Source organism: Lagenorhynchus albirostris, chromosome X (assembly GCF_949774975.1).
Source record: "Lagenorhynchus albirostris chromosome X, mLagAlb1.1, whole genome shotgun sequence".
Lineage (NCBI taxonomy): Eukaryota > Metazoa > Chordata > Mammalia > Artiodactyla > Delphinidae > Lagenorhynchus > Lagenorhynchus albirostris.
This window is the reverse complement of record NC_083116.1, coordinates 125,547,832-125,572,920: the sequence shown is the minus strand read 5'-3', so window position 1 is coordinate 125,572,920 and position 25,089 is coordinate 125,547,832. Positions and strand designations below refer to the sequence as shown.

At 49.6% G+C, this 25,089-nt stretch overlaps 1 protein-coding gene across 11 annotated transcripts in view; it reads left to right on the top strand.

Moving 5' to 3' along the window:
• TBL1X (transducin beta like 1 X-linked) overlaps positions 1-25,089 on the top strand; it is a 228,229-nt gene that overhangs the window by 80,601 nt on the left and 122,539 nt on the right. For 10 of the 11 annotated variants that reach the window (XM_060138712.1, XM_060138710.1, XM_060138709.1 and 7 more), the window contains one exon: positions 5,408-5,482. The gene's annotated coding sequence lies outside the window, so the exon portion shown is untranslated. Of the gene's footprint in view, positions 1-5,407; positions 5,483-17,721; positions 17,741-25,089 lie in introns of those variants that run through there. The other variant, XM_060138708.1, reaches the window with a different exon arrangement.

Sequence of the window (25,089 nt, the reverse complement as noted above, 5' to 3'; positions counted from 1 at the left end):
AGACCTTTCTAGACAATGAAGGTACAGTGCGGAAAGCTTTATCAGATGGGAGATGGTTAGCTAGATTTTTGCCTAACAGGTATTCCAGGAAAGAGAGGGAGGGGAAAATAGCTCAAGTCTGAAGAAGAGAAATTTCAAACCAAGTGACTAGAACAGTGAATAAAAATTCAGCACATCAAAAAAATTACTACATGAAGGCTCATCATCATGTCATTTTAGAAAATCAGGGATAAAGGCAGTATCTAAGCACTTTCTGGATTTTAAAAAAAAGTCATAGGAAGGATTTTGAATCAGAATGACATCATATTTCTTAAGTTAGAAAACAGACTGAGCTTAGAATTCTATGAAAATTTATTTTCACTCAATTTTGAAGTCATTCCCTCCCCGGTTGTTAATTAAGAGTAGCATAAAGTGGTTTTCCATGTTCAGGCTATCAGTATAATTTAGCTCTCATACATCACTTCTCAGGAAGCTACTAGAGAATGGGTCCCATCAGAACGAGAGAGTAATCCAAGAAAGGGGAAGATTTGGGGTCCCGGAAACAGAAAGAGGCAGAAGGAATTCTCAGGATGCTGGTGTGATCTCGGGGCATCTGCTCTGAGCCGACCCACCTCTGACAAGTACAGGCTGGAGCAGAGACCAGAGGAAGGTCTGGTGTGTATACATTTGGGGAGAGGGGGGTGGGGGTGGGGGCAGGATAGACATGGAACTGACAGATTATCCGAGTTAAAAATTGAAAGGTTGTGGAGGGTGTTGGAGGAATTATCAAAGAAAATAAAAACAGAGGCAACTAATAATCCCAGGAAAATGTAAGAGTTGCATAAGAAAGGAATCATAATCACACTGTACTGCTTGCTCAGCGGTGCCGATTCCATTGTCAAAATAATACGTGTGCCGTCTAGATTTAACCCCCCAAATGTTATACTGTTGGGGAAACGTGGGAGGGTAAGTCCAGGATTGGTGATCGGAATTTAAAAAACCAAAATTCCTCTTCCATGTGTGAGAAAATCAAGTTAAGTGGTATCTGATGTTGATAGGATACATTATAAGCAGCTTACTTAGAAACATGGGAGTCCGTACTAGGCAGCACTGCCAACAACAGAAGCAGTTCTAAGGTTTGAAAGTGGTTGCTCTGTGAAGTAGCATTGAGGATAGCTGGTGCTGGAAAGCTTGCAGTGAAAAAGGAGGAGTCTTTCGCCTCCTGTGTACGTGTATCACTTTGAAAAGAATAAAAATGGTTTGGAAAATGAAAGTATACAGTATATATACCTTGGGCAGAATTATAGAAATTTTAGTACGGTTCAGATGCGGGGTTCTCAGCCTTGGGGATACTGACATTTGATCCAAATCATTCTTTGCGGAGGGGGCGCTACGCTGCGTGCTGTGGGATGTTTCGCAGCCTCCCTGGCCTCACCAGATGCCAGTAGCATTCTTCCCCGGAGTCCTGGCAACTAAAAATGTTTCCACACGTTGCCCGGTGTCCCGGGGTTGGGGCAGGGGGGCGAAATCAGCGCCATTTGAGAAGCACCGATTTAAAGGATTTAAAATCTGGTATGGAATGAATCATCTCAATATATGAAAACACTGGTCAGCACAGTATGGGTAATGCAGGAAACAGCAGCTTCATCACGAAGAACTTGAACCCCATACGGAGCAAATGAAGTGCTTTGGAATTCTCTGGTACGGTGAACCGCTGCAGCCCACCCGTGCCTTTGGGACCAGAATGTGTCTTAGCCCCTGGCTCTTGGCCCAGTTAATTCAGGGCTCAGTGAAAAAAAGAAAAGGAGTCAGGAGGAAACCGCGGCTCCTCTGTCATGCACCGTGGCTTTGGAAAACATACTTTAGATTTTTCACATTATTTTCAGGATGATACAACTGAATTTCTCCAGAGTGGAAATGTTAATCATTATGGCAACTTTGGGGGAAAAAATGCGCGCTTTGGATATATTTCTCTGCTCAGTTGGCTGCAGGACGAGATACATTCCTCCTATCTCCCCCCTCCCCTCCCCTCTTCCCTCCCCCACCAGTTCTTTTGCAAGTTCTTGGTTCAGTTCCTTGCAAGGTGTTTTCCCTTAGAATTTACAAAGGAAGTCAACAGGAAAATGGTTCCTCAGGTTTTTTTTTTTTTTTTGATGTGGATGAAACCTCATAAATAATTTAATACCCTCATTTCACAGCTGAGGAATCTCTGGTTCAGAGAGTTTCTTATAATTAATTAGGAGCAAAGTGAGGCCTGTAACTCTGCTCTTTTTTTTTTTTTTTAAACGTTTTCAGTTAAACAAATAAAATGCACGTTCACGGTAATGCTGTGGAAGGAAGGCAGAACAGGGCAGTGAAATGGATCCGGCCTCTGGCATGTTTTGTCAGCACTTCCATACAGTTCAGGGTTCTGAGCGTGATCTGCCAGGAGCGTGTGCCCTTCCTTGTCAGCTTAGATAAAATGAAACAAAAGAAAAGAAGCCAGAAGCTCATGAGGGCCTCCTTAATTCCAATTCCTGATGGTCCAGACGGAGCCCCTGCGGGGGGGTAGGGGGTCTAGGATGATGCAGAAGCAAGTCAGAAAGGGAGGGCTCTGGTCCTCCAGTCTCCCCGCTTTTGTTGGGGGCAGTCCTGGAGCCAAGATGCACAACCACTGCAGCTGTCCTTACACTGGTGGCCCAAAGAGTGACGTTGGTCCATAGTGCTCGGGCGGCTCCTTCCTCCCTCTGCTGGATTGAGGCAGCCGCATTCTCTCCACGGACCGGCCCTCCGGTACTCTTGTTTGCTGTCAGCATCCTCATTCCTAAGTACCACGATAGCAAGAGCATCCCCCGGCCGGTATTTTGGGAAACCTCCGTACCTTCCTCTTGCTCCCGTTCGTTGCCTCCAGTACCACTCAAGCAGTAGCCCCTTTCTCTTCTACGTTGCCTGACTTCTTGCGCCAACAAGTGCCACCTCCTCCGTGAAGCCTCTCTAGATTTCTTCCATGTGGAGAAGACGGCGTGCCTGAGTCCTGGTCATCCTGTCAGCCGCAGTCGTCCTTGTACGCCATCTCAGTAGCAGTTATTTGCTAGTCTTTGCCTGATTTTTGAGAGACGGCTGTCACTAGAAGCCAAGGACACCACACTATTTTGGATTTCCTCCTACTTTGCTGTACTCTCCTCTGTCTCATTGGCCTGGTCCTTCTTAGGGTTCAGTGGTCAGTATATATAATATATATATAATCGACTATATAATATATAGTCGATTATATCACATATATAATCGACTATATATATTACCTATATGGTCGACTATATATATAACATATATAGTCAATTATATATATTATATATATAGTCGATTATATATATATAATCTATTCTTTTTCAGATTCTTTTCCATTATAGGTTATTACAAGATATTGAATATAGTTCCCTGTGCTCTACAGTAGGTCCTTGTTCTTTATTTCATATATGGTAGTGTGTGTCTGTTAATCCCAAACTCCTAATTTATCCCTCCCCCCTTCTCCCTTGGGTAACTGTAAGTTTATTTTCTATGTCTGCGAGTCTGTCTCTGTTTTGTAAGTAAGTTCATTTATATCATTTATTTATTTTTTATTTATTTGTTTTTATTTACTTATTTTTGCTGTGCTGCACGGCTTGTGGGATCTTAGTTCCCTGACCAGGGATTGAACCCAGGCCCTCGGCAGTGAAAGCTCTGAGTCCTAACCACTGGACTGCCAGGGAATTCCCTGTATCCGTTTTTTAGATGCCACATGTAAGTGATAGCGTATGATACGTGTCTTCCTCAGTCTGACTTACTTCACTCAGCATGGTCATCTTGAGACCAGTGGTTCTCACAGGGGCGAGTATGCCCTCCAGGGGACACGGGCAGTGTGGGTCAGTTTTGGTTGTCACCTCTTGGGAGGATGGGGGACTCCTATCGGTGTTAGTGGGAAGAGCCTGGGCTGCTGTCCAGGATCCTGCAGCGTAGAGGATGGCCCCACCGCAGACACAGCGGTCTCATCTAAGCACCAGCAGTGCCGAGGATGAGAAGTCCTGCACCCGATGCTCCCATCCAGGCCCACGGCTTCAGAGGTCGTGGTTACTGCCGGACTTAACTCTGTGACTGTGACCTCTCCCACTTGCTGAGACCTGTGTGTTTAACCACCTAGTTAACAGCCTGCTTGGAGAGCCGATGGGCAGTTTCAAAGTTCACACCTTAAAATACTCTTGATTTCTCTTCCGCTCAGCCTTCGTGCCTCCTGGGCAATGGCCCCACCTTCCAGGTTTTGCTCAAGCTCTGAACCTAGAAGCTGTCCTTGCTTCTTCCGTCCCCTCCCCAGCACACCTCCGCCCTACCGGTGCGTCCTCCGGGTCACACCTCCAGACACCTCAGACGCTGTGCGTCCCTCTCCATCTTGTCTCTCATCCTCCCCGCCTGCTTTGTGAGTCACTGTGTTCCTCTGCTGAGCAAGAGATTCTCTGGGTTTTGTTCTAAGAACGATGGGAGCCCCTGAAGGGTTGTTAAGTAGAAAGATGGTCATATTTTCTTTTCTCGTTCAGTCTGGCGCTGGGTGAAGGGAGGTCAAGAAGAAAGGATCAGACTCCTTTCCAAGGGCTGCAGAGTCCTCTGTGATCCAGGACCTGCGATCACTCACTTCTGCTGCCCAGTGCACTGGCCTTCCTCCCTGGCTCCCAGTCGCCAAGGTCGATCTCGCCACGGGACATTTGCACTTGCTGGCCACTGTCGCTCCCATTCAAGGGCTCCCTCCTCATAGAGCTCCATCCCAGGCCCCAGTGTAAACTCAGCTCCTTGTCTGCTGGTCACTTGTCTCCCACGACCAGTTTGAGCGTCATCACTTCTCTCCTGTTAAACGGTCTCGTTGTGAGTTTTCTGACGAGTTTACTGTCACTGATCTCCCCTCACTGAGATTCCCCCTATCCCCCCTTTTCACTGTCCAGCCGGGTAAGTGTCACATGACGGCAGACCTCAGGTGTCCCGGAAACCGGGGCAGCCCTGAGCAGCGCTTCCGCTTTCCACAGGACCGGGCGTGTCGTTCTCAGTAAGCACGTGCTGAGTTGCGTTGAATCTAGAAATACCTGTGTTGTCACTTAGCGTGTTTTAGGATGCTAGAGAAAACTGAGAGATGGGGTAGATGTTTCAGTTACTGGAACTCCCTGCTGATGTGATCACAGTCGGTTCTCAGATAGTGAGATGTTTGAACAGATTTGTGTGTGTGGACAGTCACATCATGTGCTTTACATAGAGACGTAAGCCTGCAGTTCACCTACGGTGGTTGTCTACCATCTGACGCTGTTATTATTTCAGCTTCCTCAGACCTCCTCTTTCAGAAGTCTGCCTGCTTCGGGAACGGTCGAGAATGTATTCGAGATGTCTTCGTTGATATGTTTTGCCTGACTTTGGGTATTTTTTTCATTGACAGGTAACTGAAGACAGAAAACAGGCCTAAAAAATAAACCCTCGAAGGAAGAAGGGATTTGCCTACGTTTGGCTCTGAGTAAGTGGAATTGTAACATGGATTCTTTCTTATTCCGTAATGAATATCCTGTCAACCGCTCCACGTTTTCTGGGCTTAAAAATTAACTATTACTGTATGGCTGTGCGTACCGGAAACAGGGATTTCCCAGGATTTCTTGTAAGAGGAGATTTGGTGACCAGAACATGCTTTCTGTCTGCGTCGGCACTTCGCAGCAAGCTCCTATTTTATTTAGCTCCTGGAAGTCAGAGATTTTAGGAGAGAGAAAGGGAGATGGTTGTTAAAGTGCGTGTGCTTTCGAGGGAGGCGTCGTCGCGGCTGTGTTTTCCCATGTGCATTTCAGGTACGTATTTTTCCAAAGATGGCTGATTTACAATAAACAGAGTTTTTTGACTCTCTTTCGCCTTTCACAGGCTCCCTTTGTCTTGCATGTGCCTCTCAGAATGTGTTTGGAAAATGACAGGCATCCACTGCTTGTGGACCAACCAGAATTTTCCATAGAAACCTCGTTTGGCACCACTGTGAGGCAACGTGGCCTGTGCTGTAGGCCCCTGGGGAGGCGTTTTCCTGCTGTCTGAGCCCCACGTGGACCGTTGTGAGGGGTACAGAGAACCCAGACTCACCGAGAGCAGGGCCGTCTGGGTTCTGGGGTTGCCATCTTGGCTGCTGTATTTCACCCAGTTTACAGCGAGGCCCGATTCTCACCCACATCAAGAGCAGCCTTTTCAGACCACCTTTTATGAAAGTCTCCTGTTTCTGGGATGACCATCCTTTGAATCTGTTGCTTCTGGAGCATTGTGGAGTATACCAGGATGTGTGAGATGTGTCTTGTGTTTTGGGGTAAGGGATTACAGGTGCTGGAAAGCCGTGGTGGGCATGGGGTGTGCCATGGGTGGTGCAGACATCTCCTGCTCTGGGAATTCCTAGGAAGGGTCTGTTAGCCTGTGCTAGAGCAGCTGAGGAAGGCTGGACCTTTCTCTTCAAAGGGACACTCGGATTGGGTTCGGTGCTGCATGGGATTTCAAATACATACTGAGGAAATGCGTTCTAGACGGGGACTCTGTGGGCAAAGGTGAGGACTCAGGAATAAGAAAGCTTTTTCTTTTTTTAGGGAAAAGTGGATAAGCCAGCCTGGTGGAATGCAGGGGACTGGGGGGAGGGGCAGAAAAGGTATAAGGAGGAGGCAAGGACTCTGAACTCGACCCTGTCTGCACAGTGCCTAAACGACACTGGTCCGGGTTCTCTTAGCGTTAGAGCTGCCATGTTTGTGCACCAAAGGTGACCTTTAGAACCAGCCCCCACGGGTGAAGAAGGATGGTGTATCGCGGCAAAAGACTTCTGTAACGCCTTACTGCGTGCCCGACATTGCCGTAGTTTGGTTAACAACTTTACTGAGTCATAATTCACACAGCTGACGATTCACCCATCTGGAGTGCACATACAATTCAGTGGTTTTCAGGGTATTCACAGAGTTGTGCAACCGTCACAGTTGATTTTAAAACATTTCATCCCTCCCCAAAGAATCTCATACACGTTAGGAGTCACTCCCCATTCCCACCTCCCCCAGCCCCTGATCACCACCGGTCTACGGTCAGTGTCTGGGGATCTGCTCATTCTGGACGTTTCACGTAAATGCAGTAAATCACGTAACGTGTGCTTGGTGACTGGTTTCTTTTTTACGTAGCATGACGTTTTCAGGTTTCTTCGTAGCATTCCTTTTGTTTGCCGAGTCACATTCCGTTGTATGAATACACCACATTTTGTTTATCTGTTCATCGATCACACACCGTTATTTTCGAAGGCTTCTATTTTGAAGTAATGTTAGACTCAAAAAGAGGCTGCAGAAATAGTACAGTGACGTCTAGGGCACCCTCCTCCGCCTTCCCCGGCCGATAACATCTTACGTGAAGGTACTGCTTACCAAGAGCAGGAAATTGGACATCGGCACTGTTGACACAAATGCAGACCTCATCTGGGTTTTAGCAGTTGTTATGTGCGTGCATGCGTGTGTGTGTGCATGTGGACAGTGTATGAAATATGATCACATGTAGATTCGAGCAACCCCCATTGTAATCTGATGCAGAACTCTTCCATCAGCACGGGGAAGGCTCCGTATGCCCCGTCTGTACGGTCACCCTCTCCAGCTCCTGGCGGCAACTGGCTTCTCCGTCTCTGTAATTTCATCCTTTCAAGAATGTTCCAGAAATGGACTCATGCAACGCGTGGCCTTTTGAGCCTGCCTTTAGCGACTTAGCCTCCAGCACTTCCGATCCATCCCGGATGTTGTGTATTACTGCCAGCGCCTGCTAGTATTCCACAGTCTGGATACACCAGTGTGTATTTATCCACTCCTTCGTTGAAGGGCGTTTGGGATCTCCCTAGTCTGAGGCTGCGACACACAGAGCTGCCGTGAACACCCAGGCACAGGTTTCGGTGTGAGCCAGATGCTGGTTTCCGGCCCCGTTTATTCCTCATGCCGTCCGGCGAGGTCGGTGCCACCGTCGCCTCTGTTGTCCAGAGAAGGAGGCTACGGCACGGAGCAGCCCTGGGTCTCCCCAGGTCACGTGGGCAGTGCTGGAGCTGCCGAGCTCAGAAGAGGCAGCGATGGCATTGGGCTTCGCCACCCTCAGGACGCTGCTCAGGAGAGAGTCCTGGCCCGGCTGACGCGGAGAGCAAGCCACCCCGCGTCCTCCACCAAAGAGAAGAGCGCCAGCGTCAGGGCTGGGATCTGAGCCGCCGCTGGGGATGGATTCCTTTCGTGGACAGAAGGAGACCCACCTCGGAGGGAGCTAAGCCCACTGTCCCGCTGAGCTGCTTCTCCCTTTGGAGGCCTCTGTGTGCGGTCGGGGTGGAGGGTCAGGCACCTGGGAACCTGGGGAAGCCCTGCAGGCGTTGTCAGCTCTCGGGGTGATGGAAGGCAAAGCCACCGTCCACGGGGCACGCACCCACGTTCGTGCTGCCGAGAGCCACCTGGCTGCGCTCCCAGAGCCGCTGCCCGTGCGCGTCTGCGGGAGCTGCCTTCAGAGGGGCTGCTCGCTGCCACCTGAATCGGTCATCCAGGCAGCGAGAGGCTGAGTAGTGTCCTCTGTTCTGCCCTTTGTCACTGTCGTTGTAGTGCAAGGACAGAGGGAGGAGAGGAGGAGAGCCCTCCTGCTTCCGTCACCCGCGCCTCTGGCCCTTCTGGGAAGCTGCTTCGATCCTCTGAGCCTCGGTCTTCTTTCCTGTACAACGAGGAGGTTAATCCCTGCTTCGTAGTGTTTCGGTACAACGTGTGCAACATTGTCTTGAGCACGTGGAGTCAGTGCACATTCCTGTTCTTCCTCCTGCCCTTTCCCCACTTCCCCTGCCGTATTCACAGTCTGGAAGTGATGGAGAACCCCGGTGTACACAGTGTTTGCTCTGGGGCTGTGTTCTGTGTGTGTGTGTGCGTGTGCACATGTGCGCGCACACGCGTGTTGCTTATTCTAAGCACCTGCCTTCTGCTTCCTCATTTTTCTCTGCTGTTCTTTTTTTTTTTTCTTTTTTTTGGTAGGGGGTTCCTAGTAACTGGAATGGGTGGCCAGTTCTCACCAATTCCTTTCTATTCATGAAATCCAAGAAGGGCTCAAATGAGCCCAGTAGCTGTCATTAAAAGGAGCCCTGACTCTGAGAGAAGTGGTTCCCTGGAGCCCGGAGAGTTTCCTGTTAGAATTAATTAGAACTGGACACAGTAACAAGGACAAAACAGTGTCTTTTGTGGATCTCATCTGGGTGGACCGTTGTGTTAAAGACCAAACCGGTTGCAGGAGTTTTCATACTAAGTTGGTGCAGGTGGCAGCCCGGGGAGGGGTGGGGTTTGTTCAGCAGGCCTGGGGTGCCATGGGCTAGAGTGGGGTGTTGCTCATTTGTCTTATCGAAAGCCACAAAGCGTCCCGGGTGCCCTCGGAACCATAGCCCGTTGATTTAAAGACGTGCATTCCATGTGGTAGAACGATTGCATTTTCTGTGGTCTCCAGCCAACGAAAAGTGCCTGATGAGGTGCTGTTTGATAGCGTGATTCAGCCCTTCCTTCCTCCCTTCCGATCCTCGGTTCAGATTTATTCCGTGTACTTTTCTTTCAAACAACGTTTGTCTTCTTGAATGCCCGGAACACACAGGTAGAGCCCCACAGACACTGCCTCCCTCCAGGTTATCAGGAAAACTGCTTTCCCCGGAGAAGCTACTCTTTTCCTCTCGAACCCACACAGGCTGGGCGAGGGCTGTCGCGAGCAGCCATGTCCCAGCTGAGGGATTGAAAGTCTGGTGAGCTTCTCTGCACGATGGAATCTGATGCAAAGAGACATTACGTTCTGATTAATTAAATTCAAGAATAAGCTCTTGAAATTGGCTGTCGGTTCTGGTTGTAAACTGGCCCGAAAACGATGAGACGTTTCTGACATCTGTTGCTACTTCTGGCTCTTGTACCAAATCAAAGTGTGTTGTTTTTCTTAGTGTTTCCTTTTGGTTTTCCTTGTAAACATGGGTGGTTCCCAGAGATCTCTTTCTTGGTGTAGGACAGTGGCTCTCAAGTGCGGGCCGGTTTTTACCCCCAGGGGACACTTGGCAAAGTCTAGAGACATATTTGATGGTCACATTTGATTGACTTGATTGGGGGTGTGTGTGATACTGGTGTCAAGGGATGCTGCCAAACATCCCACAATAGACAGGACAGTCTCCCGCACCCCGTCACACACCGAAGGAGTGTCTGGCCCCAGGTGTCAGTAGTATGAGCTTGGCTGCTTTGGGAGTTGGCCCCAAACTTGGCACGTATTGAATATCGCCCTCTGTCTTCTTTCACAGTAGTTTAGTGGCTGTCGGCATTTACTCTGAAGCACCGTGGTCAGGAGCTTTTGATCCTCCTACGATGTCACAGATACGCAGTATGACTATACTTTTAGAAAAGAATATGCTTGGATTTCTGTTCCTAAATTCTGTTTTCCTTTGCAGGAAGAAATCCATTTTTGACAGTGTGATGGTATGTGTCAATTCATAGGCGTCAGTTCACTTCAACTTCATTTAATTTATAGTCTGTTAGAAAGTTTGCATAATTTTTTTTTTTTATGGTCAGTAATAATTCTAGATCTTCTTACTTAGAATAATTGCGGGGAATTTCCTGGTGGTCCAGTGGTTAGGACACGGCGCTTTCACTGCCCAGGGCCCAGGTACGATCCCCGGTTGGGGAACAAAGATCCCACAAGGCATGCTGCACGGCCATCAGAAAAAAAAATTGTGGGATCCTCCAGGTTCCTACTTATTGATTGATTGATTGATTGGTTGGTTGGCTGTACCAACCTCGTGGCTGTACCACGAGGCATGTACCACGAGGGATCTTAGTTCCCCGACCAGGGATCCAACCTGCGCTCCCTGCACTGGAAGCTTGGAGTCTTAACCTCTGGACCACCAGGGAAGTCCCCAAGTTCCTACTTTTATAAGATTCCTCTGTGCACCATTAGCAAATTTTTAAGGGAACCCCCGACATGAAAATAGTCCTCCACAAGACTGTAACTGAAAGTTCATGCCTTTACTTAATAGCTATTTAAGTCACATTGACAAGGGATTATTTTTTATAGTGATAATATGCGTAACATATAATTTACCATCCTAACCATTCTTTTCCCAATAGGTGACAGTTTTATTTCCCATCTTAACCATTTTTAAATGTACAGTTCGGTGTCGTTAAGTATGTTCCCATTGTTGTGCAACCACCCACGTACAGAGCTTTTTTCATCTTCCCAAACTAACACTCTACACTCATTAAACAACTCTCTATTCCCCTCTCCCAGCCCATGGCACCCACTGTTCTTCTTTATGTCTCTGAATTTGACTGCTCTAAGGACCTCATATAAGTGGAATCATATAAGATTCGTCCTTTCGTACCTGGTTAATTTCTCCCAGTGAAATGTCTTCACAGTTCAGCGATGGTGTAGCATGTGTCAGAACCGTTTCCCTTTTTGTGTCTGAATAATGTTCCATTGTGTGTGTGCACCATAGTTTGTTCATCCCTTCCCCCATCGATGGATAGTTGAATGGTTTACAAAGAACTATTTTAAAGTCGGGTCCCTTTATGTCTGACTTGTGACCACTGTTTAGACATAGAAAGTGTTCCAGGCGGCGTGTGGGGAAATGATGAGGTACGCACACGGAACACTCCAGAATCTTCCTTGTACTCTTCCTCAAGTGCCCGTAACACATTTCTCTGCTGATGTAGGAACTGCCTTCTGAGATGAGCTTCTATGTTCATCCCACCTGCCTCGTTCCCTTCCCCAGGAGAGAGCAATAGACGTATTTTGATGGGTAGCAGAAGCGTTCAGAATGGCGCCCTGTGCCAGCCCACGCCCCACCGTGCTCTCTGTTTTTTTTTTTTTTTTTTGCGGTACGCGGGCCTCTCACTGCTGCGGCCTCTCCCGTTGCAGAGTTTTGCGGTACGCGGGCCTCTCACTGCTGCGGCCTCTCCCGTTGCGGAGCGCAGGCTCCGGACGCGCAGGCTCAGCGGCCATGGCTCACGGGCCCAGCCGCTCCGCGGCACGTGGGATCCTCCCAGACCGGGGCACGAACCCGCGTCCCCTGAATCGGCAGGCGGACTCTCCACCACTGCGCCACCAGGGGAGCCCTAAGTTTTTTTTTTTTAACGTATGTATTTATTTTTGGCTGCGTTGGGTCTTCGTTGCTGCACACAGGCTTTCTCTAGTTGTGGAGAGCAGGGGCAACTCTTTGTTGCAGTGCACGGGTTTCTCATTGTGGTGGCTCCTCTGTTGCGGAGCACGGGCTCCACGCATGCGGGCTTCACTAGTTGTGGCTCTTGGGCTCCGTAGTTGTGGCTCATGGGCTCTAGAGCGCAGGCTCAGTAGTTGCGGCGCACGGGCTTAGTTGCTCTGCCTGTGGGATGCATGTCGGACCTTCCCGGACCAGGGCTTGAACCCGTGTCCCCTGCCTCGGCAGGTAGATTCTTAACCACTGCGCCACCAGGGAAAACCTCCATCCACTTTGAAGACGTTTTTCTGTGTGACGACAGTGTTTGGTTTACACAACGTATGTTCCTCTAAAACACCAAATCTAAGCTCCCAGTGTGTTTTCAGCTGAGTCTTGTCACGGCGTTTACTGACATAGAATATTGTCACTTTGCGTTCTGTAGCTGTTTGTCTTTGCAGGCGGATGTAGGTAGAATATTAATCTTGTATGAAATTCAGATAAGCAGGGAGCAGGTGGATTTATGGCTCTCAAAACCTGTAAACTCTGCAGCTGTGGTGAGTTCTTGAACTGTGAATAAAGAAATTCTGGACTGTGGCTAGCAAGGGCTGGCGTGACCTGATTTGCCACAAAATACATCACCCTGTCAGGGATCTGTTTCTTGCGATGTGTCTTCTCTGGTTTGCTCCTGATGCTGTGATGCTGCAGCCGTGGGCTCCCTTTGAGAGCAGAGTGAGATGCCTCCTTCGTGTGGTAGCCCGGGCATGGGCAGAGCTGCTCCGCACCCCCGGGAGGCTTCGGGGGCCCAGTGGCTAAAGCACGTTTTCGCGTCCATTTAGTGTCTGGAGGTTGAGGAGTGTCCGCACCACAGGCTCTGTGTCAGCCAGGTAGGGTGCACGCGAGGCTCGGCGAGCGGGCGCCCCTCCCGGTGTCACAGGACTGCAGCGCCTGCAGGACGAACGGAGTGGGGGGTACCGGGCCGTGCAGGGATTTTGGGAATGGCAGCTGAATTACTGCATTTTGGAATCGCTTTTGGAATCCCAGAGTCACGGCTGGGACAGACTTCCTGCCCCGTGTGTCCATGTCCCCCAGCAAGAAAGATTATTCCTTGGAGGAAGTGCAGAAACGATTGTGAAAATGTTCCCTTCTGTTGATACTGCAGAAGTGATTATCAAAAGTGAGTGCCCCTGCCCCCCCCCCCCCCACACACACACACTTCTCTAGAGTGGAAACATCCTCTGCTTGCTGACTGCATCCACTGTCTCAGAGAAGGAATGAGCTGTGTGAGTGCATTTGCGATTCGTCGCCCAGGCTGGACGGCTTGCAAACACTTCAGCCAAAGCCACGTTTTCCAGCAGCTTTATTGAGGCATAATTCATGTCCATCAAATTCACCCCCTTAAAGTGTATGATTCGATCGTGTTTAGGGTATTCACAGAGCTGTACAGCCGTCACCACAATCTAATTTCAGAGTAATTTCAGTACCCCCAAAAGAAACCCCATACCCCTTAGCAGTCACTCCCCGTTTCTTCCTCGCTCTCCCCAGCCCCTGGCAACTGCAGATCTGCTTTCTGTCCCCGTGGATTTGCCTGTTCTGGACTTGTCGTATAAATGGAGTCATACGATGCATGGCCTTTGGTGACATGTTGCTTTCGCTTTGCATAATGTGTTCAAGATTTCGTGCGTGCCGCAGCCTGCGTCAGGGCTTCGTTCCTTTTTACAGCCAAACAATACGATTTCATTGTGGCGTTAGACGCTGTTTTGTCCGTCCATCCATCCGTTGATGGACATGGGTTGTTTCCACAGTTTGGCCACGGGAATCATGCTGCTGTGAACATTCCAGTACAGGGTTTTGTATGGTTGTGTGTAAAAGTAAGATCAAAATGACCCAGTGAACCATTCGCTCTCAAAATATTGGATTGGCCAGAAAGAGTTAGATGTTCCATAAGAGGTTACGGAAAACCCCGAGCAAACCTTTTGGCCAACCCGATGATAAAGGGAGGTTTGTAAGATGAAAATGTACAGTTTTCCAAGTTAAGGATTTTTAAGATAAGTATCCTTGTAAATGTGTGTTTGTCTTTTAGCACCTGCCCCGTCCCCCAAAGTATAGCACAACAGGGCTATTTGAAGTTTAGAAGGTGTTGTGTCCTTCCCTGGGTTGGGGTAAACCGGGGCCCGTGATGAGTGCGCCGTACCCAGGAATCACTCGGATGCCGTGTGCTGGGTAAACTGGGGCCCATGATGAGCGCGCCGCACCCGGGAATCACTCGGACGCCGTGTGCTGCGCATCTGGGCAGATACCAGGCCTGCTGAAGGCGGTGCAGTATTGAAACAGGTTTGTAGATGGACCTGGACGACTCCAGCAGCGCAAAACTGGGAGCAGGCTCCTCAGGAAAGGTTGGGTAACGTGATGAGATGCCGCAGTTCGTCTGAGTGGGTCCACATAGCTTGTTTGGATGGGGTAGGTTCCACCACTTTCCTTTAACCCAGACTATATTTTTAGGCCAATCTAAATAGTTTCCAGGTGCGTACATTCTTCATTTATTGCATGTAAAGTTGGAATAAATGTCTTCTCTCTCGACTTCCTGTTTTTAAAAATACAGTTCTTAAAATTACCAACTTGTCCAAGGGTCCAGTGGTCATTTTGTAGAAATTCCCATTCTTTAAATCTTTAAGCACCACCACATTTTTTAAAATGAGTCATTCTTATTTTTCCAAGCCTAGATCGTCCATCGTGCCTGGTGGTAATTTGCCTCCCGGTCATTCTCTTCCTGAGGGAAGAGGTCTTCGAGAAGCATGGGCCGCGTTAGAACTGTAAGGAACGCCGTTGGATGGCCTAGGGCAGCCGCCCCCCATAGAACTTCCGATGAAGATGGGGTCGTTCCACACCCGTGCCATCCGGTGGAGCGGCCACTGGCCCCGTGTGCGTCTGGAGCATTTGAAATGTGGCCAGTGTCCTGAGAAACTGGATTTTAGATTTATTTCATTTCAATTCATTTAAGATTAAAGAGCCCCATGTGGCCAGGGGTTACCCTTCGTGGACAGAACGGGTAGATCAGGAGCCTTATATGAAGGGTGAGTTCAGTGAGGCCCACAGTGGTGGCAGGAGACAAGATCCGTCTGTAGAAGAGCCAGACTGACCTGGGCCTTTATCTGGGGCGGGGGGGGATACCTGACCCCTTGAGAACAGTGGTTCTCTAAGGAGGTGACTTTGCGTTTGCTGCCCCTCCCCCTCCCCAGATATCTGGCAGTGTCGGGAGGCACTTTGGGGTTGTCACAGCCGGGGGCAGGGGCGCTCCTGGCGTCTAGTGGGTGGAGGCAGGGACGCTGCTCTGCACCCTGTGGTGCACAGGACGGCCCCCCGCACAGAGTGATCTGGTCCCAGATGTTACCAGCGCCTTGGGGGAGAAACCTGCTGCAGATTCACGAGGCTGGCCGGGTCCCTCCACGTGGTGCGGACGGCTGCGGCCCCATCGTGTAAACGGCGAGCTGGAGCTTGCTCACGGGGACGAAGCTGGGCAGGTGTGCAGCCCGGTGAGACCAAGGCGGGAGGGATGAGTGGGGCGTGCGCCTCCCACGTGCTGGCCCGCTAAGTGCACGGCTAGGAAGCTGGCGTTTGTCGGGGGTCAGTGTGCGAGTGTCCTTTTAAGTGGCAGAAGCCACAAAGTCCTCCCTGCTCTGCGCTGCATTCTCTCAAGTTGAATTACGGGACCCCTGCCCCTCCCTGGTCACCAGCGTGACGGGAGACGGCCACGGGGCCTGAATGTGTCCTCGTCACTTCGGGTTTGGTGACTTACCCCTCCAAGATACTCAGAAAGCATTTGGGAAGGTCCTTTTTTGCCAACCAGTCTTGGCAATATCGAGCCCGTATCCGCTGGGTAACCGCAGAGGAGCATACACCTCTCGTTAAGGGCCGTGAGTGAATTCTTAACAATGTTTCCTGGGGGGCTTCCCTGGTGGCGCGGTGGTTGGGAGTCTGCCTGCAGATGCAGGGGACATGGGTTCGTGCCCCGGTCCGGGAAGATCCCACATGCCGTGGAGCGGCTGGGCCCGTGAGCCATGGCCGCTGAGCCTGTGCGTCCGGAGCCTGTGCTCCGCAACGGGAGAGGCCGCAGCAGTGAGAGGCCCACGTACCGCCAAAAAAAAAAAAAAAAAAAGAATGTTTCCTGGGTATAGTAACCGGCCCCGGCACGCACCCCAGCTGGAGGCGGTCCCCCCACCTCCCAGCACCCCCCAGCCATCCCCCGCAAAGCAAACTGCTGTCGTGGGAGCTGGCCCTGGTCCCAAGAAGGACGGGGCGTCGTGAGTGACGCGTGCTCGTTTGAGGGTCGAGGCTGAGCCCTGCATCACGCCAAGCTGGAGGAAGCGGAAAGGAGCCCTGGGCGATGCAGGGCCGAAAAGGGCTCTGTCGGCGGTGCAGAGTGGAATGAGATGCTGCAGTCAGACAAGCGACGTCCTGTGCTCGAGCACAAACGGGTCGCCGCGGCAGGATGCAGGGGCAGCTTTGGCAGCGAGGCCGTTCCTGGCATCGTGGAACTGAATTGGCCGTTTCTTTTAAGGATACTGCAAAGTGTTGCGACCTCTGTCATCCTAAGGAAGCTCGGACAGCTTGCCAAACAGATAACATTGATTGATAATAAGAGAAAAAAGAAAGGAAACCATGATGCTTCTATTCTGTGGAAGTCATTTTTATCCTGTTTGCAGAAACCATAGATTTAAGTGGGACAGATGTGTCAGCAATTTAATAAGACAGTTATCCTAGGAGTTAAGTTGAAATCATTCACAAAAATCAGCTCTCTGGCAAACTAGAAGAAACCCCAGGGGGATTTTGGATCCTATTTAATGTAAAATTCCTTAAAGCAGAGACTAGCAGGCGTTTTGTCACAGTTCCAGGCAGTTTATTTATTTATTTATTTCCCCCTAAGTATTTGTAAATGTATGAATTACTCTGTGTGCCAAGCATGGAAAATAAAACCACAGAGAGGGGGAGGGCAGTGTCAGATAAATTCCTTTTCAGCAGAGAATCGAGGCGTCTTGTTGTAACAGAATCCATCTCCACAGCAACGTGATGCAAGGAGCTGTAACAGAGCTGAACTTTGCGGACTGTATCTCCACGGTCGATGCGTTGGGAAGCCCGCCCAGGCATCGTCGCAAGCTCCAGTCTTAAATTGGGTGTGAAAGGGGCTTTAGGACACCTGCCTGTGGAGTAGCGAAGGCACAGCTTCTAGGATTCCGATTTTACGGCTTCTAGGGACTGGCCTTGACGTATCTTGGGTCGATGCTTACCGATAGAACTGGAGATCGGAACCAGAATAATTAGATTGACTTTTCAGATCCCATACGTGAGCCGAGAAGGGACTCGAAAGCACGCCCTGTTTATTCTTGCAAGGCTGAGGGAGGAAAGGACGGGGCCGTGAGTCGCTAAGAGCCGGTTGTCATTTTCCTTTACGCAGCTCGGGATGCCCTCTGCATTTGGGGGTTCCGGATCCGGCGGGTTAGGATCCCCGTGTGGCCAGGAAGAGAAGTGAGCGCATGGGACTGCTAGCTGGTTTACACTCTGACCTCCTCTCAACAGGTCAGCCTTTTAGTCCCTGCCCTGCGCTCCCCCCTCCAGAAGACAGCAGAGGAGGGAGCCCACAGCCATTTCACACGCTGGACGTGAGCACTGTTCTGCAACTGGGAGTGACAGAAGGTCGAGGAAGGGAACGGGAAGATGGAGATGACAGAGGGAATCTTTTAAGTGGGTTCATGAAAGTAAAGGGAGCCACACTGGTACCAGTGTTTTTTGTTTTTTGTTTTTTTTTTCTGGCTGTGCCGTCTGGCATGCAGGATCTCAATTCCCTGACCAGGGATTGAAGCCATCCCCCTGCAGTCGAAGCACGGAGTCCTAACCCGTGGACCGCCAGGGAATTCCCTAGTACCAGCTCTGCTATTAGTTAAAATCATATTGATTTAACCCCTGTCATTATTAGTACTGCTACGGTTCTTGTTGCTCTTGGAGAAATTATCGCACATCCATCTTGAGTCCCTAGAAGTGACAGCCCTGCTGAGTGAAAATGGTAAAGACCCCTTTCGTGTGAGGCCTGACATTACACAGAAACAGTTTTTTTTCATCTTCCCAAAGGCCATCTGAGTGAGTTGGTTAAACTCTTGTGCTTGCACATCTGCAAGTTCTTTTCTCGTGCTCTCTGTGTGACGGTTGGTTCTACCATTTCTCGTCCACCAGGATGCATCAAAAGGAGTCAGAGTTCACACTTTGCTCCAGAACGTTCCAAGGATTAGGCTGCAGTGAGGAGCCTTCAAAGGCTCTGGTTCTCACTGAGGGGGGATTTTAACCCCCGGGCGACTCTTGGCAACGTCTGAAGATGTTTTTGGTTGTCCCAGGTAGGGAGGTCCTCCTCTCATCTCTTGGGTGGACACCAGGGATGCTGCACGTCACCCTGCAGTGTACAGACGGTCCCAAGAACGGTGTCATCCATCCCCAAACGTCACTAGTGCCGCGGCTGAGAAGCCCTGTCCTAGGGTACTTTCCACTTGCTCGGTGCTGCAGGAAGGGCTCTCTATCTAAGGATTGTCTCCTTGGAGAGGGTCACGTCCCTGTACGCTGGCCTGCTGTGCATGTCCCCAAATTCTGAAAGGAAGCTGGAAATGTAAGGGTCAAGTCAAAGGAAGCCTCCTGCCTGTTGAGCAAAGCAGGGACCCTTGTGAGCTGGTGGAGGTCTGCTGCCTGGCCCAGCCCAGCCAAGGCCTGACTGTGTTGCCTTTTTTTTTCTTTTTAACTTTTATTTATTTTTGGCTGCGTTGGGTCTTTGTCGCTGTGCGTGGGTTTCCTCTAGCTGCGGCGAGCGGGGGGCCACTCTTGGTTGCCGTGCGCGGGCTTCTCGTTGCGGTGGCTTCTCTTTTTGTGGAGCACAGGCTGTAGGCACACGGGCTTCAGTAGTTGTGGTGCGTGGGCTCGGTAGTTGCGGCTCACAGGCTTCAGTAGTTGCGGCACACGGGGTTCAGTAGTTGTGGCGCGTGGGCTTCAGTAGTTGTGGCACACGGGCTTAGTTGCTCCGCGGCCTGCGGGATCTTCCCGGACCAGGGCTCGAACCTGTGTCCCCTGCATCGGCAGGCAGATTCTTAACCACTGCGCCACCAGGGAGGTCCCCCTGACTGTGTTTCTCATCGCATTTTTCATGGAGGTTTCGCCAAGGTTTCTCCTGAAGGATGCTGGCTCAGGGCTGCCCCTCCGGGTTCATTGCTTTCCAGAGCAGTTAGGGTGAAGCGTGAGCTCAGTGTTCCCCGAGGAGGAGTTATGAGAATCAGGCCCGCCTTTGCTAAATGCAGGTATCGGGAAGCTTCAGCATCGTTACCAGAATGCTGCTCACCATTCCCGAGGGCTGTTAGGGTTGGAGACCGGGTAGCAGATGCCTGTGGCCTCTACAGCACAAATGAGATGTGTTGTGAAGGCCCCCGGCCAGTACACTCACAGCCTTAGTTATTGCTTCAGAACAGCAAGTGAACGTTGAAGCAGTGTTTTCGTACTCACTTGAAGTGCGATCTCTCATACGACGGTCATGTTGTTGGACCTGCCCGTGTTGCATTCGTTAGGTCTATAATCTGAACGCTTCTTTGTTGATGCTCCCCAGGGGACCCTAATCCCCACAGGGGTAGCCTTAGGAACGGGTCAGGCGTTCCACGTGTTGATTCCATTTCTTAGTTCTGTTTGTGCGCTACGGCCCTAGTGCCTAGAAAAAAGAATTCCTTATGTTTATCCAGTGCACCTAAGTCCATGATGCTTGTGATACTGTTTATCTGATCAAGCATATAGGGAGATGAGGTTTATGAATTCCAGCTTTATTTTAAGAACTCAGTTGGAAGATTACTGGCCATTAATCACTATGTGACGGCTGCTTTAATCAATGGGGTTCCCGTGGTTTTCTGCTGTTTCTGTTTCCAAGAGGGTAGTGAGTAAAACTGGATATTAAAGTTGATTGCATTGGTTAAAGATTGGGACAGCGTTGCATATATAGTTTAGAAGCTAGTCGGCTAACGTCTGACATATACACTCTTAGCTTGTTAACGTGGAAATTGTCAGTCATACAAAAGTATATAGAATATTTTGGTATATTCCCCCTCACCCTGCTACACCCACTGTCAGGATTTCATGAGCTGGTGTCACCTGTCCCCTCACTGTTCTTTTTCTTTTTATTAGAATAATTTAAAGCAAATCTCAGGCATCTTGTTATTGAGTATTTTCGGATGTATCTCTAATATAGAAGTATTTTAAAAATTTTTTTAAAACCAAATACCATCAATATCCTGTATGACTTTCCTCTGGCTACTGTAAACAAATTACTACAAACTAGGGGGTCTTAAAACAGCAGAAATGGATTTTCTCACAGATCAGGAGATCAGAAGTTCGAAATGAAAGTATTGTAAAGGTCAGTTCCTTTTGGAAGCTGTGAGGGAGAATCTACTCCATGCCTCTCTCCTGGCTTCTGGTGGCCCCGGCTGTTCCTTGGCTTGTGGCCGCATCACTCCAGTCTCTGCCGTCATCTTCACACGGCCTCCTTCAGGTGTCTATGTCTCCAGATCTCTCCTTCCACTTCTAAAGACGCCAGGCATTGCATTTAAGGCCCACCCTAGTCCAGTATGACCTCATCTGAATTTGATTCTGTCTGCAAAAGACCTGATTTCTATATAAGGTCACATTCACGAGTACCGGGAGTTACAACGTCAAAGGATGTTTTTCAGGGGACACCATTCACCCCACCCAGTAACTGTGAGCTTAACTCTGAGCCAAATGTGCTGAATTGATTAACTCACCAGCTACCAGAAATCTTTGCTGGAACGTGTTCATTATTGTACAGATGGTTGCCTTTAATTGAGAGGTGGTTTTACCTGTCATCCCATCCCCAGGAGGGAAGTGCGTGTACTTGCTCAGGGTCACACTTGCGGCGAGCTGTGGGGCTGGGGAAGAACCCTGTCTGGCTCCAAATCCAAGGAAGCCGGCTACGGTTTATAATGCAGGTTCATGAGATGTGTTTGCTTGAAGTCTTAGAATGTAAAGTGTGTATTGGATGATCTCCGTGTGTCTGTAAGGCTGTCCATCCACTCCTTCTTAATTATTTAAGCAAGTTGTTGGTGCTCTAAAAGTACACTCTTTTTTCGCCAGAGTTTTACATGTATTTTAAAACTTGACATCACTGTGTCTTTAGTGCATTTCTTCAAGTATGCTAAACTTGGCCATGCTTCTCGTTTGTACACCACCCACCATGCCCACCTGAAGGGGTCTTTCCGTTGGGTTGGCCCCCATCGGGATTGCAGACCGATGCTTGCAGGTGAATTAATCACGCTCTTAGGGCTCAGTGATGGGTCTAGAGTGTTAGTTTGCTTGTCACTTCATGTCACACGGATGCTTTCTACAATAGTGCATCATAACTCGTTTTTTAAAACGAATAGAGGTTTTTTTTAAAACAATGTATGGGGTACAGAAATCATTCTTCTTCTTTTTTTTTTTTTTTTTGTGGTACGCGGGCCTCTCACTGTTGTGGCCCCTCCCGTTGCGGAGCACAGGCTCCGGACGCGCAGGCTCAGCGGCCATCATGGCCCACGGGCCCAGCCGCTCCGCGGCATGTGGGATCTTCCCGGACCGGGGCATGAACCTGTGTCCCCTGCATCGGCAGGCGGACTCTCAACCGCTGCGCCACCAGGGAAACCCCATTCTTCTTTTTAATGAAAGTGTTTATTGGCAATAAACTTAGCCTCAACTTACTTGTATTTACAGTGTCATTTTGAAATGGATACTCTAAGAGAACTTTTGTTTATACTCAGGATAATAATTACACAAAATTAAGTGATGATTCCAAACGTCCTTCGGATAGATTACTGGCAAGATGCCTCATGGACCGAGGCTTCCTCTTGGGATGTGTTTTTGGGGTTGACTTTCTTGCTGCTCTCAGCTGCCTGGATTCCTGCTCACACACAGATAATCCCTCGACATTTTAAGCATTGTTCTTACTCCTGCTTAACTCTTCATCAATGGTTGAACTCAAGAGTTCTTTTTAAAAATTTCATGTTTAAAAATTTCCTCTTGGGAGTTTTCCTTTTGAAAAGGATACAAATGGTGCTAACCATTTAAAGTATACATTGTTAGCCATATGTTAATTTTCATATCCCCAACGTCTAAGAATCATGACGTAATACTAGTATGGGCTCAGAGTATGTCCCCTAAGATATTTACCAATTACCAAGGAGAGGATGGATAACCTCACCAGGAGTAAGGCATAGTGACATCATGTGATGCCCTGAGAAGGACACAGCATCACTTCTGTGGTATCCCTGCCGGGAATGCATAACCTGCATCTAATCGAGAGAAGCGGGCAAACCCAAAAGGGGGTGGGGTGGGGGGCGGCATTCTACGAAATAACTTCTCGCGCTCGTCCAAAGAGTCTGGCTTTGAATGGCAAGGAAAGAAAGGGCGACCGAGCTTCCCTGGTGGCGCAGTGGTTGAGAGTCCGCCTGCCGATGCAGGGGACACGGGTTCGTGCCCCGGTCTGGGAAGATCCCACATGCCACGGAGCAGCTGGGCCCGTGAGCCATGGCCGCTGAGCCTGCGCGCCCGGAGCCTGTGCTCCGCAACGGGAGAGGCCACAACAGTGAGAGGCCCGCATACCACACACACACACACACACACACACACACACACACACACACACAGGGCGACTGTCACAGGTCAACGGGTTGTGGGGTCCTGGATGGAAATCGGAGACAGAAGAAGGACCTGTGAGTTTGCTTAAAGTCTGTAGTTCAGTTAGGTGTGCTGTGCCCGTGTTGATTTCTTTGTTTTGACCATTGATGTGTTTATTTAGGATGTTAACACAACAGGAAACTAGGTGAAGGCTTCGTGGGAACTCTCTACTATTTCTGCAACTTTCTATAAGTCTAAACTTATTTTAAAATAAAGAGGTTTTTTTTTCCCCAAGGAATTATGTTACGTATGATTTAATATGATTAACTAATGTTTTGGATGGTGTTGCCATAACTTTTAGCAGTTTTATGTTTCTTTGTGAAGAAAGTGCCCAAATGTATTTTCACACAAAACTATCAACCGAGACCTTGTTTAGTTTGCACAAAACGTCATGGAGGTAGGGCTGGTTTTACATAGGAATCCTGAACATTTGCACGTTTTTTTTAAGGAAGTTCATTTTGTAGCGTTCCTCTCCTTGGAAGAAAACCCACCCGTGTTCAAAACACAGCATCTTTTAAAGGCATTTGAATTTTCAAAGAATGTTTTCCCCTTACTTTTGCTTTGCTTATAATGAGTAGGGCTGGTCAAGGGTATTCTTATAATGAGTAGGGGTGTTCAAGGGTGTTCTGAATTTAGCCTTTAAATCAGTGCTGCATGTCATTCTGGTTGAGCTGTAGTCTTATCCTCAGCCTTGCTGGAAGGGGCCCCTCCTTCCCGTTCTTAGCAGTGTTAAGAGAAACCAATGAGAAGATGGGGCTGTTTGAGTCTGGATTGGCCCATCCCATAGGGCAAAGGATGCCCCGGGGGGCGTCCCTCAGAGACTCAGGGGCTACCCCCAATCCAAGTCATTATGGGGTGTGGGGGGCTTGTGGGGGGAGGAGTGACGGAAGAAGTGGGTCGGGGCCAGGAGGAACCCAGCAGGGAAGACCCGGTACAGATCCCAAAGGTGGAGCTGGTCCAACATTTCTTGGGCTCTGCCATCCCAGCTGGGCCTCTTGTTAAGTCCATGTGCCCTTGAGCAAAGGCTCCAAGTTTTAAGCCTAAGTTTTGTGCTCTGTCAAAGAATATCTTTCCCCTCATATGAGGATTAAATGCAGTTGTCCACGGAAAGCACTTAGCACAACGCCTGGCCCTTCAGCAGTCACTAGGCCCATTTGATGTTATCTTTTGTCCTCATTTCGTAGCAGAAGAGATCACTGAATCGCACAGCCTCCTATCTGCCTCTCTTTGCTCAGACGCCATGCTCTGTGTCCCAGTTCACTGCTCTCCCTTGTCCCAGCCGATTTAAGCTGTCTTTTACCAGTTGATATACTTACAGACTAAATCATTGTTATTCTGAAGTGTATGTATTCGTTCAGGGATGACGTAGTGACACTCATGCTTTGTGCCGGTTATTATAATCAAGTGGTGGCAGTGGGGTGGGTCGGGGAGTGCAGAGGACCAGCCAGTCGTCAGCCGTCTTACGGAATGCCTGATGGGGTGCAAAGCCCTGCCCCTTCCTCTGGGAAGGGAGGACCCCTGAGCATCCTCCTGTGTGGTGATGACAGCTGTGTGGGGCTGCCCCTGCCTTCTGGAGGTCGGGGAGGTGACATCTGAGCCAGCGCACCGGTGATGCAGAGGTTTTTGGAGTCCAGAGGAAGGCATCCTTGGCTTGAAGGGCAGCATGTACTCCTAGGGCATGTCTGGGAGATGGGGCCTTCGGTGCAGCTGGGACCGGGGAGAACGCCCAGGGGACAGGGGCTGGTCCAGAGGATTGCCTGGGAACCAGCCAGCTCGTTTATTTTTTATTATTTTTGTGGTACGCGGGCCTCTCACCGCCGTGGCCTCTCCCGTTGCGGAGCACGGGCTCGGGACGCGCAGGCTCAGCGCCCGTGGCTCACGGGCCCAGCCGCTCCACGGCACGTGGGATCCTCCCGGACCGGGGCACGAACCCGTGTCCCCTGCATCGGCAGGCGGCCTCTCAACCACTGCGCCACCAGGGAAGCCCCAGCTCGTTTTAATGAGTGAAACAAAGCCACTTGGTCACCCGAAGAACAGCTTTGATTTTATTTTGGTAATCTACGTTATTTTGAATAGGAATGTAAAACTAAATTTTCCACGGGCAAATGCGTTTCTTAACCGTTCATTCCCTTAAGCTTCCATGAAATAGTTTCTTATGCGTTGACGCCATTTTTCCTCTTCCTGCTGAC